This window comes from Zeus faber, assembly GCF_960531495.2.
Source record: "Zeus faber genome assembly, chromosome: 1".
In the NCBI taxonomy this organism is placed as follows: domain Eukaryota; kingdom Metazoa; phylum Chordata; class Actinopteri; order Zeiformes; family Zeidae; genus Zeus; species Zeus faber.
In genome coordinates, this window is record NC_137193.1 from 37493985 (window position 1) to 37512905 (window position 18921).

The following is an 18921-nucleotide window of genomic DNA, read 5'->3' on the forward strand; positions in this document are numbered from 1 at the left end:
TGGGTGAAGTGGGGGAGGTCGCTGGGGGGGGGTCCCAGCTTAGCCGAGTTCCCCCTCTGCCTCGGGTGAGGATGTGGATGTGGGACGAGGCAGCAGCGTCATGGTCTGCAGGTTAGAGAGGAAACACAGAGCGACAGGATTTACAACCGAATGATTTTACAGATTTGCTTGCAATAAATCTTCCGAAATTGAAATTTTTTTTGTTCATATAACACATTTTTAATTCCCGTTCAACCAAATTTGAGTTCCATTGTATAAAAAATTGAAAAAAATAAACAGAAGAATCTTCCAGTGATCTGAGTCGAAAATGCATCAAACTTTATATATTTTTGTCTTTCCCCCTGTGGACTGACAAAACAATCTGACATTTTCTTAACTAATACAAGTATGCAAATGAAGGTTTTCGTTTGTTTTTTTCCCATTGAGGCAAAAAAAATGAAAGTGAAAAAAAAAACCTAAGTATAATTTGTTATATAATGTCAAATAATTTGATGCTTTTAGTATAATTTAAGGCCTTCATTTTTTAAATGTTAAGTGTTTTTAATGACCTGCAGATCGTGTGTAAAAGGGCTGATGAAACATTGTGGACGACCTCAGATTCCAACCATTTACCAAATAGTCGCTCCTGTATTTCAAGTCCAAACTGAGAAGCACTCACCGGTTACGTGGTCATTGTGAAGCCACAGTACGCTTTTAGTAAAGGAGGAAGGTCCGTCTTCTTTCCATTTCCCACTGGAATCTGTTAGAAACACAAACACACAAGTCAGCAGGTTCCTTCATTAATGTTCACTCAACAACACTCTTTGTGATCAACAAAAAACTCTATCTCTTCTGTAGGATCGGACCAGATGGGCTGGACTTTCCCCACGCGCATCAATGAGCCTTGGGCGCCCATGACCCTGTCACCGGTTGTCCTTCTTTGGACCACTTTTGGTAGGTACTAACCACTGCATACTGGGAACAGCCCACAAGACCTGCCGTTTTGGAGATGCTCTGACCCAGTCTTCTAGCCATGACAATTTGGCCCTCGTCAAAGTCACCCAGATCCTTACACCTGCCCATTTTTCCTGCTTCCAACTGACTGAACTGACTGTTCATTCGTTCGTTATTCACTCCACCTGTGAGTGGTTTTAATGTTGGGGCTGATCGGTGTATATCCGACTATCTTTGTATATGTCTGTTGTTTTTAGTTCACTTATTTTATTTTATTATTATTTTTATTCTTCATGTTTTTCAGATTATTTTCAGCTTTTTATGCTAATCCTCTTTGGTTGAGGAAAATGTATGAATTACACAATTATCATTTGGATATTACAAAAAAGAGAGAAGCAATTATTTGTTTGACAATTAATCATCAAGCTAAAATGTCCTGATGGCGACAGCCTGACATAATAGTGCTGCCTACTCATGAGTCTTATTCATTCATAACTCCTGGCCGTGGCCCTGTGACCTAATGTCCACGTCATCTGACCTCTCACGGCACACGCACACACACGGAACATTATCTGCACCATTCCTGTCATGCTGGTTCCCGCTGCACTCGAGGAAAGCTCGTCTCAGACAATCAGTCTGATCTTCTGTCCACAACACCAACAGCTCAAGTAGCGGCAGGGGTCAGAGGTCCGCGCCCTCTGGCCCACATTCTGCAGAACACATGTACCGACATCGCTGTGACACGGCCAACAGCACAAGGTTGACCTGAGGCAGCTTTGGTTTCTACGTACAGGAATTTGGGCTGTACCTGAATGTACCCCAACTTTGTCAGTGGAATCGGATTCAGCTGTGCTCAACTCGGCTCTTCCTATAGGTGAGATAGTCAACAGGCCATCATCACAGGAAAACAAAGAACAAGGATCCAAGCTACAGACAGTCAGTTAACGCCTAGCTCTTTATTTTACTGCTCACTGCATGTGATGCTTCTGTTTTTGTCCAAACAGGAACATGTACACAGTGATGACAAATCCTAAAAGTTTTCCCATTTTCCAGCTTAAAGACCACCTTAGTCACAAATTAATTGAAATTCCTTCTGTATTAGACAGAATTTGTTCACTGAAATAAATATACTTGTCATGAATGTCAGATGGTAAACTGGAAAGTTGGCAGCAATTCTCATTTGGAATGGTGAGCAGTCTCATCAATATCAGATTGAATCACGATTGAATTGAAACGTGATCCTTTGTATCAAATTTGAAACATGAGGTCATGCTCAACACCCAGTGATCATATTACAACATAACAATAACAAGAGATGTACAAAAAGGGGATTTAGATAAAACCGTTGTGTATTAAAAGGTCAAAAAAAGAAGAGACAAATAAAAGAAAGGAAATGCAAGCGAAGAAAGGAAGAGGCTATTGTGTTTACTGTAGCGGTACATTGCAGTGTCTGCCGTGTGTGTGTGTGATTATGTTTGTGTGTGTGTGTGTGTGGGGGGGGGGGGGGGGGGGGTTGTGTAAGCACCACGCAAGGCTTGTATAACTGTGATGTCACCGTGCTTCACTGACCTGCTGACCCATTGACCTACTTTCTCCATCCTCCTCCTCCTCCTCACTCAATCCCAGCTCCGCTCCTTCTCCCTGTGTGCAAACGAATCGCTCTACTTAGGGCTGGGTACTGTTTAAAAAATGACCATACCAGTACCAATATCAGTACCCTTAAAGTGATATCTGTACCAATACGAATGAGTACTTCATTCGATACCTTATTTTTCCACTATACCCATCTTGTGAATGGAAGCATTCAGTTGCGAAAAACGCCACCACTCCTACACATCCAAATTATTTTTACACAAATACATTTTGAAAGTTTCAAATTATTTTATTATTTATTAAATTACTGTACAAAACTGTACAATGAAGTATTTGGGCAGCGTCTTTTTAAACAAATAGCCAGGACGGGAAGAATGATTACAGCCAGGAAAACCTCTTTCACTGCTCATACACCTGACTGCTGTTTTAAGACGGACTTTTGTGACGAAAAATTGTGAACCTTAACAGACTGTTGCAGCTGCTGCTGCTGTAGCTAGCCAATCACACGTTGCATTAATTCGAAGAAGGCTTGCGAGAAAAATACAAACTATCATACAAATAGACATTTTCTAGATCTGGGTACAAAAAGGATTTAATGTAGGTATTGTTTGACTGGAGAAGTTTCGATTATACGTTGACGAAGACCTTGGTGTCGCTAACTTGACTGACTACTGTTGTATACTACTTGTATTATATATTTCACATTTCCCCTAGATAGTGCCACTTTTCATTTTTGTTATTAACACTGTATATTGTTTTTGATGTAAGCTTCTGGGACACTGCAATTTCCCCCCGGGGATAAATAAAGTATATATCCATCCATCCATCATTTTACTGTAATGCTCTTTAAAGACAACATTATGTTACAATATCCAAAACAATATCAAGCTTCATAGCATGTTATAGATATTATACGATAAATCGGCCAGCTCTACGCCTACGCGTCCCCCATGTCATCCAAGCTGCGGGGTGAGAGTCGTATGGAGGGAAAAGCTGCTCTCTAACAAGCTGTTGGTTATGTAGTCATGTAGAGCAGCAGATGCAGCGTCCACACGCCGCTGACGCAGCGCAAGTTCTGCCTGTGCCCCCTCTGTGCCGCATCACCCCGAGAAAGCTTCCTGAGAGGCGTTTTCTTACCGCAACTCCCTCGCCAAACAAGCAGCTTTGCCAACGCCATGGAGAATTGTGTGTGTGTGTGTGTGTGTGTGTGTGTGTGTGTGTGTGTGTGTGTGTGTGTGTGTGTGTGTGTGTGTGTGTGTGTGTGTGTTGCGTGTGTGTTGGGATGTAGGGCAGCAGAGCAGCAGATCTCTTAGGATATGGCTGATAGCAAAGTGGATCCACGGTACTGTTCGTCACATGCCCTGCTGCACGCACCCAACCGCCCGCGTGGCTGCCGTGGTTGCTGTGCCAGCGGGCAGCACCATAGCAACCACCCACACCGTGCCGTGTAAAAATAGCGCAGCTGAATTCTTTCAAAGCCAGCGGAGCGTCCAGCACCCTCCCCGTCAGCCGGGTCTTCCGACTTAACCTGACGTGCCCCAGAACCGGCACCCCTGACTCACCGCGCTCACGAAGCATTTCAGCGACGCGGGCCAATGTCAGGTGGCCATGATCACACATGATTTAGTCATGACAGAAAATAGAGAGAGGAGAGGCGGAGGGGTCCTCCATTACATTTACTCTCCCAGTCATAAAACAATTGTGAAGCGGCTCCTCGTATAACAGAGCTTCCCCCATTCTAGCCAAAGTCAGACGGGGAACGTAGGACGAAATCCAAACAAAATAGTACGCTTTTGTGAAGAGTAAGAACTTCAGGTTGACCAGGCCTCTGGTGACTTATTTAAGCCAATCCCTGTGAAGAGGTTTATTCAAATGTCAATGCTATTCAGACTTAATCAGCTAAAGAACGCTGAATTTACTGTCGATAAAAGCTAGCAACACATAGCAAAACCCACCAGACAACACAATAAAAGGAAATGCACCTGAAGAAATCTGGTTTGTACAGAAGACGATTACGGCCACATGGAAAGAAAAAAAAAGCCATGTGAAGAAAAAAAAAAAAAGTTCAGAGATTAATATTAGAATTCTGACAAAAAAGTTAGAATTCTGAGTATTTTTCTTGGAATTCTGAGATTTTCTATGTGACCCTAATCCTCTAACCCTCATGAATAAATATTTTGATGGATTAATTCCTCTATATAAATTAATCTAACCAGTTATGTAATTCCCAAGTGACATGATATACCATGGAGCTGCCATAATACTGGTTAAAATCATCGTGTGGTTCAGCTAAAACCTTTGCATCATCGTGGCCTTTTGCTTTCTTAATCTCCATTTGTCACACCATGACAACTGAGAACAGCGGTGATTTATTTGACATCCATAAGCAAGAAGCCCAAACATCTAGTGTTTCACATTTTCACAACGATGGGAAGCGGGGGATTTGGGACCGACTGACAAAATGAGACCACCGTTACCATGGTAACACACATGTTGCTGTAGACAAGCTGCCGCTAACGAGACCTGGAGATCAGTGCCTAGGTTCAGGTGAAAAGAGGAGGGGTGGCCCAAAAAGCTATGACACAGAGGATGATTTAGTGAGGGTTGTCCTGATGACACTTTTTCAACAATCCTTGAATTATGAAACTTCACATGAGAAAAAAACTTTACATTACAAATAGGTTACATGTCACAGAATCACAGTTCACACATGACACAGACACACTAGTGAAAGCAAGTGTCGTTAAAAACATCAGCAATTAAAACTTGTGCTATCTGGCACCAAGACGTTAGCAGCAGATCCTTAAAGTCCTGTAAGTTGCGACGCTTGTTGTTCCAGCACATCCAACAGATGCTCGATTGGATTAAGATCTGGGGAATTTGGAGGCCAAGTCAACACCTTGAACTCTTGCTCATGTTCCTCAAACCATTCCTGAACAATTTTTGCAGTGTGGCAGGACGCATTATCCTGCTGCAAGAGGCCACAGCCATCAGGGAATACCGTTGCCATGAAGGGGTGAACTTGGTCTGCAACAATGTTTCGTTAGGTGGTACATGTCAAAGTAACATCCACATGAATGCCAGGACCCAAGGTTTCACACTGCATCCACCGGCTTGCCTTCTTCCCATAGTGCATCCTGGTGACATCTCTTTCCAAGATGAACAACGCTCACACACCCGGCTATCCACATGATGTGGAAGAAAATGTGATGCATCTATTCTTCCATTGCTCCATGGTCCAATTCTGACGCTCATACTTTTTAAGCAATTTGTGCTACAGAGCTCTTCTGTAGGATCAGACCAGACAGGCTAGACTTCGCTCCCCACACACATCAATGAGCCATGGGCACCCATGACCCTGTCGTTGGATCACCGGTTGTCCTTCCTTGGATCAATTTTGGTAGGTACTAACCACTGCATACCGGGAACAGCCCACAAGACCTGCTGTTTTAGAGATGCCCTAACCCAGTCGTCTAGCCATCACAATTTGGCCCTTGTCAAAGTTCCTCAGATCCTTACACTTTCCCATTTCTCCTGCTTCCAACACATCAACTCCAAGAACTGACTGTTCACTTGCTGCCTAATATATCCCACCTCTTTACAGATGCCGTTGGAAAGAGATGATCAATGTTAAGCACTTCACCTGTCTGTGGTTTCAATATTGTGGCTGATCGGCGTATATAACAATATTTTTTCATGAATATATGACTTGACTTGAAATGTTTCTTGCCAATTCCAATTTTAGGGCAAAACATTTTTTTTTACATAAAACAGAAACATAAAAGTTTGCAAAATGCAACATTTTTGACAAGAGCTTCTGCAAAATCACGTATTTTGGTCGCAACTAGGGATGCCACGGTGAGAAATTTTCCCCACCAATAAATAAACACCAGACATTTTACAACGGGGGGTGGGCGGAGTGTCCCAATTATGCTGGTGGGCTAATTATCAATGGAGGGAGGCAGGTCCGAATTTAGACCTGATATAAGGTCTCCTATAGCCTTCTCAAATCTCCTCCTGTGAGAAGCAGACTGTGCTGTGACTCTGCTGTGCACACAAGCAGACACTTTCACTTTTATAGTGTCCAACTAAGCATCGATAAAACGCTTAATATTTCACAAATTCGATTTTCTTTTTCCTTTGACGAACGTCGGCACTGATACACGGAAATTAACCAAATGTTTTTATTAAGGTTTTATTTCCATTAAAAAAATGTAAAAAAAAGCAAAACAACAGTGGGGGCTGTGGGCCAGTACTGTAATCGGTGTCCGTAACAGCAATAAACGCGGTGAGCCGAGTCGCAACAATCACAAAAACTCTGGAGGGACTAATAAATCAAGCACGACATCTCCAGCAAATAATCTGATCTTGTTTTGTGGCCTTTTGGCCAGTATTGAGCCAAACCGGCAGCCCATCACACTGCTGAACCAAACCAAAGCTGCACTTGAAGCGGTCATCCGTGCTTCCACTGAACTTTTCTGCATCCACAGGCCCTATGGCACTGAAACAGCCTTTTTTTGGCATTTTCTGCCCATAGTCCACAGACAGGAATGTCCGAGAGGGAAGCAGCATTGGTTTCCACTGGCAGACGAGCAGGCAGCAGCAGTCTGGCAGCGACCTGCTGGAGATTCGCTCTCCAGAGGAGCAGGAACTCTGCCAAAGGCCCCGAGCCGGAGCCAAGTGGGTCAGTGGAGCTCAGACAGAAAAACTACCAGAGCGAGAGAACAAACCTGAAATGATCACAGTGCAGTACATACATGTCTAACGCTCAGGAACTGTAATGCTAAGTTGCAAACCCCGACTAGCTACTACAATATCTTATACTAAATCCCTATCCAGTCAATGTGCAGATGTAATGCGTTATAAATGGCACAACAATGACTCATTATTCTGTTGCCTCCTTTGCCGTATAAGTGCAACGTGAGTTGCACATCGCTGGGGTCTCTTGTTGAGGAAAATATTGACTTTCTATTCACTGCACTGAATAAAATCCTTTAAACGGGAGCTATTTTGGTGTGCAGATCTATCCTTTGTACTTTGAGGGGAAATTCCACCACATAGTGAAACAAATCTTATTTAACAGATTGAGGCATAACTGTTTAACGCTCCTTTAATTGCTACCAAACCATATTGGTCCAAAGAAATATTGTCCGCGGCAAACACTCACTGATTTACGGGTGGTAAGCTGCTATCGAGCGAGCATACGAGACGGTGTTAGGGACCTCCCTTGGTCCCCATGGTAGAGTATGAGGCTATCAAGTCCTCAGTTTTATCCTGTAGGGCAGACATCTTTATAATAACAGACAATAGTAATAATAATAATAAAAATAAATAAATAAAAATTGAAAAAATTAATAAAATAATAATAATAAATTATTATTATTATTATTATAATGAATACCTTTTTATTAAAAATGCCTTTCTCCAGCGAGCTATTTATAATTGATAATATATTGGGTCCAATTGTGTCAATCATCTCTTTAGGAAATGTGGTGGAGATAATATCAAGGCTGGATGTGGTTGATTTCATGCAGGATAGAGTTTAAAATTAAAATGACACTGACAAAGGTTAAAAATTGCTAAAATAACTGTCAGTGTCCCTACAAGCATGTATAACTTGGTCAGGGGGAGTAATTTGCTGTCTTATATTCTCAGCTTTATTTGCAAAAAGGTTCACTCCTCACACATCTCTGGTGGCGCCTGATTAAGACAGCCGGGGGGGTGATGACAGAGTCTACTACCTTTAATAAAATTCTGGGGTTGGAATGGTTTGCAACAGTCAGGTTAGAAGAGAAAGTTGCCCTTGCTTCTTTAACTGCCGTTTGATAATTGTGCATAAAGTCTTTCCAGATCTCATAAAATATGTGCAAACCACTCTTCTTCCATTTCCGTTCCTTTCTCCTATAGTCTCTCTTTAGGTCCTGGGTGGATTCATTTAGCCAGGGCTGTGATGTTATATTTTACTTTCTGTCTTTGTGCGGGGCGACAGAGTCCAGGGCAATCAGATGCATGTCATTAAATTGGGAGACAAGCTCCTCTGTTAAAATCTGAATAAAAGGCAGTTGAAGGCGAAGCTGCGGCACTGAAAAGCTCAGGAAACCTGCTCGCTGACATAGAGTTAAAAACATGGCGGCGGACAGGAATGTTGTGATTAATAGTAAATTGGGATAAGACCCCGTTGAATGAAACCGCTTGATGATCAGACAAACAGATATCCTTTGTCTCAATATTGTCAGGGCTGAGACCACTAAACAGTATTAGGTCAATTATACCCTTCAAAGGACATTATTTTATTTATTGAGGACAACGATCAGATTTAAGATCCGATTTAAAACCTCAAATAGACCTCTGGCTGCCATACAGGGTAGCTACTGCAGGTATAATAGTAGTAGTAGATGTATTGAAAAATCCTGATATAGTACTTCTTATGGAAATTCATCAATGGTTGTTTATAAGTTCATAAACAAAATAATCATATGGAAATGCAGACTTTGTGTGCACTGTTTTGTTTCCATAGTTTACAGCAAAAACGGTCGTCATATTGTTGTTTTCTGTACATTCACCCTATTTTTCCCCATTTTCTTCATTTTCTGTCATGACTGACTATGTAGAACATTCATTGTTGATGTAAGGTTAACATTTTATTGCTGGTATTTTTGTGTGGTTAGCAAAGCAAACAGCTCAGACAGGAGCTACAGATTAGCTCATTAGAGCTCTCCCGGAGCCTCCTACTGCTCCAACACAGTGTGACATTGGCTGATTATGCGTCAGGTTCCCTTGTTGATTCCACTTTGTAAACACAGCCAGGCTACGCTATGCACAGCGGTACGAGGACACACATCACAGCATGTATGCAATACAGACAAAACTTCTGTTTTTCATTTAGTCAGTCAGAAACCCAGAAATAATTCTGCATAATGTTGTATCAGTATCTTGGTAGAGGCAGAATAACCAATTCATTACAGGTGAATCACTTCTCTCAGTGTAACACTGTTGGGGAGATTGGATCATGATGAGCCATAGGTCCAAGAAGAGAATATTCAACTGAACCCAAAAGCAATGCAGTGGGTCCAGGGCTGAACAATTAATTAAATTCAAACCGACATTGCATTTTCACAGAAGCAATTGTCAAATCGCAAAGCCTTTGATTAAAACATTAAAAAAATATATATATTATGTTACACAATCTTATCTTCTAATCTAATCTTGTACTGGTACCCATCTTCAAGAATAAGAGGAATAAAGTTTATGGAGACGGGTAGTAGAGGCTAGGTTAAGAGGAGAGGTGGGGATCAACGCGCAGCAGTATGGTTTCATGCCAGGAAAAAGTACTACAGATGCAATGTTTGCTTTAAGAATGCTGATGGAAACGTACAGGGAAGGTCAGAGGGAGGTATACCGCGTCTTTGTGGAATTAGAGAAAGCATATGACAGGGTGCCCAGAGAGGAAGTGTGGTATTGCATGAGGAAGTCGAGGGTGGCAGAGAAGTACATAAGAGTGGTACAGGATAAGAAGGTGAAGAAGGGGGTACAGGCAGGGTGGAGTGGGTGGAGAAGAGTGTCCGTGACAGAAGGGTTCCAGCAAGAGTGAAGGGGAAGGTCTAAAGGACGGTAGTGAGACCAGCTATGTTGCACAGTTTAGAGCCAGTGGCACTGACAAAAAGGCAGGTGGCTGAACTGGAGGTGGCAGTTGTTTTTTTCCTAGGACATATTGTGTGTTATCACCGGGTGCGTTACATTCAAGAGATTCAAGAGATTCAAGATTTTTTATTTGTCACATACATATACATACTTTCATACATATATGCAGTGAAATGTAATAATTCACTGCACATTTCACTGCATATATGTATTAAAGTATGTATATGTATGTGACGAATAAACATCTTGAATCTTGAAGAGTTGAGGATGTTGAGATTTTCATTGGGAGTGACAAGAATGGACAGAATTAAGAATGACTACATTAGAGGGACAGCTCAGGTTGGACAGTTTGGTGGAAAGGTGAGAGAGGTGAGATTGAGATGGTTTGGACACGTGTGTAGGAGAGATGAGAGTTACATTGGGAGAAGGATGCTGAGGATGCAGCTGCCAGGCAAGAGGAGAAGAGGAAGGCCAAAGGGAGGACGATGCGCAGAACAGAAGGTATTGGAGGCAGATGATCCGCTGTGTCGACCCCTAACGGGAGCAGCCGAAAGAAGAAGAAGAGTTACACAATCTAACCGATAGGGCTGTCCAGGCCGACTCTTCATATAGGCGATAGGTGGCCGCGTAGCGCGTCATCCCGGGTTGGGAGGTGGAGGTGCGGAGAGGGAACGATCGGGGAACTTTTTGCGCACCTGTCTCCCTCAACGATGGTACCGAAGACGCCAGTGATGTGATGTGCGTGACAGCGAGAACAGTGTGTTTATATTTTATTTTACTTCTCCTAATAGAACGAAACAAGCCCGTATGGAACAAAACCGTGAGTAGTGGAGACACTATAACCGTGTTTATTAACCGGTTGGAAAAATTCCTCACAATGGCATCCCTACTATTCATGAAAAGTAAAAAGGCTTAATCCTTCATCTTGAAGCAGCTTTCATTTTAAAATTCACTTTTATTAAAACTGAAGGTCTAAATAGGCCTAAATAATAACATAATCCCAAAAATTCAAAGATTAACCAGTTACCTACTTACATACAGTATGTGCTTAATCATTTTATTGGACAATTGGTGGTTTGCCTTCCTCGGACCTTTCTGATTTGGCCCTAAACAATCTCAATTTAATAAGAGAGATAAATACTTTTAATCTAAGCCAGTCTAATACAGTGGTACCTCCACTTACGACTGCATCTACTTACGACTAATCCAACATACGAGTAGCGATAGTCGCGAAAATTTGTATTGACTTGCGACCGACTGCTCCAAGATATGATCGTGGAAATTTGCAGTTGGCGCATCGGCGGCCAGTCAGCAGTCAGTCAGCAGCCAGTCAGCAGTCAGTCAGCAGTCAGTCAGCGGGCGACCTATATCGTGTGTGCACGTAGTTTGTGGCTTATCGATATTTTTTTCATATTTACTGTGTTTGTGCTGTGTATTTTGTTTATTTTCACCCTTCATGATGAGTCCTAAGAAGAAGAATGATGGGAAAAAGAAAAAGGCAATGATGCCCATTGAAACTAAGAAGGAAATCATAGAAAAATATGAGCGTGGTGTATATGGGAAAAATAGCTTCAACATACGTCTGTTTTAACATGCGACCGTTCTTATAGAACGAATTACAGTCGTAAGTCGAGGTACCACTGTACCCCTTTCTCACTGCGCCAAAAACCCGGTAACACCCGCTAAGGTCAAATGACCCGGTAATAGATTTAGATTAATGACCCGTTTTAATGGGCTCCACCGACCCGGTAATAGACTCAGGTTTTAATAGGCTCCACCTCCGATCGGCTGTGATGTAAACAGGACACCCGGGTCGACCAGCTAATTTTGGCTCCTTTAACTGCGCAATGGGATGAGTGTTGAAGTTCCGTACGTTGCCACATAAATAGACATGAATATCCGTGTAACATTCCATCATTTCATGTCCCATTTAGAATCCAAAATCTAAATCAGGAGTTTTTGACTTTTTTTTGCGCATGGGGGACCATGAAATGTTTGGAGTGTGGGGATCGCACCATGGGGAGAACAGGGGAGAACCTCTACGCTCCCCGCCGGGCTCCGACTCACTCCAGCATAGCCCCAAGCCGGTCCCCGCTCCCCGCCGCCAAAGGAACATTGCGTGCCATCAGCATGGGAACTTCATACTGCTTTTACCGTAGTGTTGGGTCTTTCATGAACGATCTGATTCTTTTGAACAGTATAAACCCCCCCCACCCCCCATGTCTTACAGTTTTATGTCGTTCTTTGTTTCAGTTGCCTTCTCCTCTACTGTTTTGTTCCCAGTCACACTGGCACTATGACACGCACCTTTTACAACGTGACAAAAAAAAGCAATTCAGCAATAGTCATGGGAAAGGTGTCAATCAAAAACCCGGGTAAACCCGCTAATTTTGGTGTGAAAACGGTATAAACTGAGAAAGGTCATAATTATAAATCTGACTTTTACTTTGAAAACTTTGCATCATGCAAAGACCAAACCATAGCACTTATCTAGGACATAAGTACTGGCAGTTCAGGCTTTGTGAAAGTCTTTCTGCATAGATAGACAGAAATCCAACTTAGTTTAGAACTGACTGTGGAATAGAGAAGGTGAAAAAAGGAAGAAAAATCACCAGTTGTGATTCTGAATCTGTACCCTCTGACTTTCCTCACTGATATGCGTATGTATCTGTACATACATACATACATACATACATACATACATACATACATACTGATATGTGTGATATGTATTTCCAACGATCTGTGGTAAATATGTATACTAATACCAGGTCCTCTACTATGCTAATGTACATACACTCATAAAAAAATGCTCCGATACCTTAACCCGAAAGCAACATAACGTCCTCGCATTGAGTTCCCATTTGATTGTTTACTTTTCACATTTTGTGACAATTTCGTGACATAACTGATTTTGTTCAAACAAAGAATCAATCAAATTGGCAATTGGTATTGGTACCCAAGAGCAAGTGCTCAGTACTTGGACAAAGGAAAATATATATATTTATTATCAATGTATTGGTAATCTGCTTTTAATACCATAGGCTTCGTTTGGAAGCAGACTCTGTCATCCCGGAGGTTCCCATTGAAAAATGATTCAGGAATAAGACATTTGGGTCACCACCGTGAGGCTCCCACAGCGTGCGATGTGCACAGACCCATAAGCAACACACCCAAGATACATGAACCTCTCATGGTGTTCTTTCACAGAAATTGAAACGTCCGTTCCGCTGTAACGGAGGTTTGTGTCACTGATGTAAAGACAAACATCTGCCCACGGAGGAACGTAGAACTTTACTAAAGCACGCTGAATTCTGGGTATGGGAGGCACCAGTAGTGGATAGAACTAATGGTGGAGGACTGAATTAATAAATATACGGATTAATTGAAAACAAAAGTTGTACAATTGCAATAATCACGATATTGGTTATATATAATTGACGACATGTGAAAGCAGCCTATTGATATATGTTGATCTACAATTCATGATTATTAAGGGAAAAGGTGGGGCTTTAGGATTTATTGCTTTGCAGTGACTGACTCATTAACTCTGATTTAATTCATAATTAAAGCATAAGAGTTAATAGAGCTGGGAGATATGGAAAAGAGTTGAGGTATTAAAGAATACATCTGGTTCTGAACTTACCATGTATTTGTTCCAAAGAAAAAGGATAGAAAATACAAAATTCAACGTATAATTTAGAAGTCTATCTGGAGTAGATTAAGCAGTTAATTTCTTCAGCACAAACAATAATTCGATTGTATGGTGAATTGTACAGAAAACAGCTTACTCCAGGGTTTGTACAGAAGATAATACTGTACAACTCATCAAATGTGTGTATATGAGCTGTGTACAAATTAAATAAGAATAAATTGTTACAGACCTAAAATTAATAATCACCACTACAACATAACTATATGACTACATGTATGGATATATGAACTCAATTATAAATAGATAACGTCAAGTGAGACTTTCTTTTTGCCAAGTTTCAATGAAAAGCTACATACTAGGAGACCTGTTGCCAAATTAGAGCAACACAGAAGAGAATCTAAATTAATAAAATGCATCTGCTGGATGTTAGGCAATATTATACCCTCCAGGGGGTGGAGGGTCCTACCGAGAAGAAAGGAAGATCTAACACATTCTGCCCTTTGGACCAAACCCCCTGGGAGTCACAATCAGTGCAGTTTGAGTCCTTTTGTTTGAGTCCATCTGCAGACTCCAGCCCAGAGTTAGCCTAAATCAAACCCTATTCTGGGAATGCAAACCAAAATTATATGAGGATGAGCCGTGAATGTAAGCTGGAGCTCCCCTTTAAAATATAATCATCTCTGACTGACTTTAAAAAAGACATTTTTGAAGAAAATGCAAATAAAAGGACCTTTCCCTCCATTTTTTGGCTCACTCAAGAGATAAAATAGAACATTTTGTTAGAATAGGATCGTTTCATTTCTCAAGGTTTTTAAACCATTTTGTGTCGCATAAAAACAAATTGGTTTCTTTCAGAGCAAATTATATCATGTCGAGGCCCTTGTGTGTTTATAAGGCTTCCTTCACACATGCACTGCAACACTGAAATTATCTTGACATTACCCGGAGGAGCTGTATGTGTGAACGCAAATGTCCGAATCAGTTAGACCGGACATAAACCGGACTTTACCCAGCCAGCACCCTAGTACAAAGTCTGCATAATGTCCGATTGAGCGGTATGTGTGACCATAGCTGTTGATTGTCCGGAGAATTCACAGCGAGTGAGTGGGCGTTTCATGTGTCGATGACGTCTCTGTCATGCGACTGGCACATGATCGTGACGTCATCAACACGCCCACTCGCCGAGGGCGAAGAAGGGTCGCAGCATACCTGCTTCGTACTCCTTTCCGTTTTCCTTTATATTCCTTTCCACTCTTTCATTGATATTACGGATACAGATACGTCCAAATACATGGCGTACCGACGCAAAAAAAGTCACAATTACTGTTAAGTCTGTAGCCCTCGTCCACCATCCTTCGTGTGCGGTTAAACTCTGCAGCGTCATTGCATCACGTCCTGCCTTCTACACGCTCTACCCAGGCTCCGCCCCTCGTCTAAAACAAACAAAGTATTTCCAGAGTTTCCGTCAGAACAAATTGGTGCCAGCCAAGGTGTCCTGAAAAATTTCTGATGTCACGGTCAAACATCATCTGTGTTTACTGAGCTTAAAATCAATTGATTGGCAGGCTATACAAAGAATGAAATCATGAAGGCATGTGGATTTATAATATTTTTTTATTGAATATTAAGATAAAATACGTTGTATCACTTAACCCAATTTTAAAAAATGTATAAAAAAATATAACGAATATAACTACTTGAAATCAAATAATTTCTGTTTGTGAAATATAAGTAACAAGTGCCAATGCTTTCATTAACATTTCACTTCAATTTTTTTTTTATAAAATCAAAAACAAAATCAATATGGCAATATCTACATATTTTACAACATAATGAATATTTACTGTCTGCTTTGTGTACGCTTCCGCTCTGTCTCAGCTCCATGTGTACTGTGTTTACAAGCACAACCTGCGGGTGGGGCTTATTTCTATATCAACAAACGTTATTGGTAAGCGGTGAAAGGTCAGCTTTAGATCTTCCAAACTGATTGGCGTTCCGTTGCAACTTGCTGAACGCCGAAATGAACAGATCTGCAGAATAATTTATCAAAATGATAGTCTTTTATTTTTGTATTTTATTTCGACATTAAGGAAAAAAATATGGCGATAATTATCGATGTTCTTTTATCGCCCAGCACTAATTGAAAATGTGTTTAGAGGGAGTTACCTTCGCCGGACATTATGACCAGAGAGATTTAAATATGTCGGACTTCAACATATTTTCCCAGTCAAAAACCAGTAAACTGGATAACGGAAACTCTGGTATTTCCAGTTAGTGTAAACGCGTCTAACTCCATGTGTATCCAACAGAATTCAAATGTGACTGTCAGCATGAAAGTCTCCTGAGAAGAGTCAACAGCTAAAATCCATAGCCTCAGTACCACAACCAGCTCCCAAACGCGGATCATCCCACCCAGAAGGATTCTAACGAGTCAAAACCCAGAAGCGACCATTAGAACTCTGTTCAGATACCAAAGCCAGTAAATGGCCGATAATTGAGCAACAGCTAAGTCAACAGTGGATCCAGCTCCAGACGTGATTTGTTCAACTGCTGGGGCAAGAGCAAGAGTTGTGCACCATGAGTTAATAAAACACTGATAAGGTGCAACTCAATAGGAACACTGTGGTCACAACACGGACTGTGGAAGCACAAAACAAGACGACTGATGGACAACAATAAACCGCTCAAAATGCTTCCTAGATAATGACAATGGTATAGTCACTCTAATGGGTTACTGACATAACAGCCATGTTCCCGGTGGCATCACCATTTCAATCCTTTGAAACGTGTTGCGTTCTCTTTAACAGGCACTTTTGATGAAGCCAAAATATCTGCTGTGTTGCAGCATTATCCAAAATACAACATGTTTGGCCTTCACACCTACAGTAGAAGTCTGCTTTAAAGAGAGAAGCAGACTGTTGGGTAAAAGGAAGGTGGAGTTTGACAAACAAACAAAGATAAGATAACACGTGATTAACTCCCAGGGGGGTCATTCAGCTGGATAGTATACTATACGTGGTGAGGACAGATGGTTAGGACAGCATCATTTGGATACTAGGACAGTATATCATAACTTAAGGACAGTGGGATAGTATAGTAAGTAGAAGTAGTACAATTGACAAAGCATACTATGAAGACTATACACGGCCTGTCCTCACACGACTTAGTGTGAGGACAGGCCGTGTTTATTTCGTCAGCCTTCACATTTCAAACTAAGTTCATCACAATACATAAAGCTTTGACGCTTCTTCATCCATTATAGTCATAGAACTTACTGTGATACTTGTGGCTGTGCATGTCAAGCACGATTCTTTCCCATGAGCAACTTTTAAGGGACCCCCCCCCCCCCCATATAAATATAGAATATATCATAACATATGACATATCATGTCTAAGCAACGTCCAGTAGCTGCTGATCTCGCAGAATGTGGAGATATACTGACCAGGTCCGGCTGACTGACATGAAGACTGAATGCACTCTAACCGCTTCCCAGCTAAACAGTGTGTTATTATTCTCCAGCAGACCCGTCGACCGCCCATCCTCCGGGAGCCTCTCTCTGCCGACGCTCCTGTCCCAGCCTCAGCGCTAGCAGCAGTTAGCTCCGTGTGCTAATCTGACTACACCATCACCAACACGGAGCTCCAGAGCAACTTGTGCCACTTACCGCGCCGCCTGCGCCTCACTGTCCGGGTGTGTGTTCCCTCCCGCTGGCTGCGAAAAAAAAATCGTATCAACCCTAAATGATCCTCCAAACAGCCCTCCTGTCACTGAGCTTCCTCCGCCGGTCCGCGCTGCCGTTCTGTCACCGCTAGCACGCAGCTAGCCGAGTTAGCCGAATGTGGGTCAGCGGGCCGCGTAGAGAAAGCAGGAGGGGCGCCGCGCATCCTGCTCCGGGTGAAGAGATGGAGAAACATTCGTGCGGTACTGCCCATTTATTTGTACAACGTATAATACAAATAAAATGTCCCACATGCTTTGAGTATATTTTACCCGCCACACACAGTTTATATGAGTATCACTGAAGCGCAGAGCTTAGGTTGATGTTACCTGACCGGGAGTAGCGTTACTTTAACCGATAGTAACGTTACTTTGCTATCAGTCAGATGAGGTAAAAACCTCATCTGACTGATAGCAAAGTTAATTTTACCTCACCTGACCTGTAGTAACATTACTTTTACCTCATCTGACCTGTAGTAACGTTACTTTTACCTAATCTGACTTGTAGTGACGTTATTTTTACCTCATCTGACCTGTAGTAACGTTACTTTTACCTCATCTGACTTGTGGTAACGTTATTTTTACCTCATCTCACCTGTAGTAATGCTACTTTTACCTCATCTGGCCTTTGGTAGCGTTACCTTAACCTAATCTGACCTGTAGTAACGTTACTTTTACATCATCAGACCTTTACTAGCTTTACTTTTACGTCATCTGACTTGTAGTAACATTACTTTTACCTCATCAGACCTCAACTGACCTGTAGTAGCATTAATTATACCTTATCTGACCTATAGTAACATTACTTTCACCTCATCTGACTTATGGTAACGTTACTTTTACCTCATCTGACCTTTAGTAGCATTACTTTTTCCACATCTCACCCATAGTAATGTTACTTTTACCTCATCTGACCTGTAGTAACGTCACTTTTGCCTCACCTGACCTGTAGTAACATTACTTTCAACTCATCTGACTTGTGGTAACGTTACTTTTACCTCATCTGACCTTAAGTAGCATTACTTTTAGCTCATCTGACCTATAGTAATGTTACTTTTACCTCATCTGACCTTAAGTAGCATTACTTTTAGCTCATCTGACCTATAGTAATGTTACTTTTACCTCATATAACCTCTAGTAATGTTTATTTTACCTCATCTGACCTGTAGTAACGTTACTTTTAGCTCATCTGTCCTGTAATGTTTCTTTTACCTCATCTGGCCTTTAGTAACATTACTTTTACCTCATCTGGCCTTTAGTAACATTACTTTTACCTCATCTGACCTGTAATAATGTTACTTTTACCTCATCTGACCCGGCATTTTGTTGAAATCACTTTTTCATATATTTTTTCTATTTTACTTTTAGTCAAAATGTAAAT

At 41.6% G+C, this 18921-nt stretch overlaps 1 long non-coding RNA gene across 1 annotated transcript; it reads right to left on the bottom strand.

The window, feature by feature from the left end:
• On the bottom strand, positions 1-17595 carry LOC307239235. Its single transcript, XR_013844465.1, has 3 exons — positions 17488-17595; positions 659-739; positions 1-105 (listed from the first exon to the last, which is right to left on the bottom strand). It is a non-coding gene; the product is annotated as an uncharacterized lncRNA (long non-coding RNA).
• Between the last annotated feature and the right edge of the window lie 1326 nt (positions 17596-18921).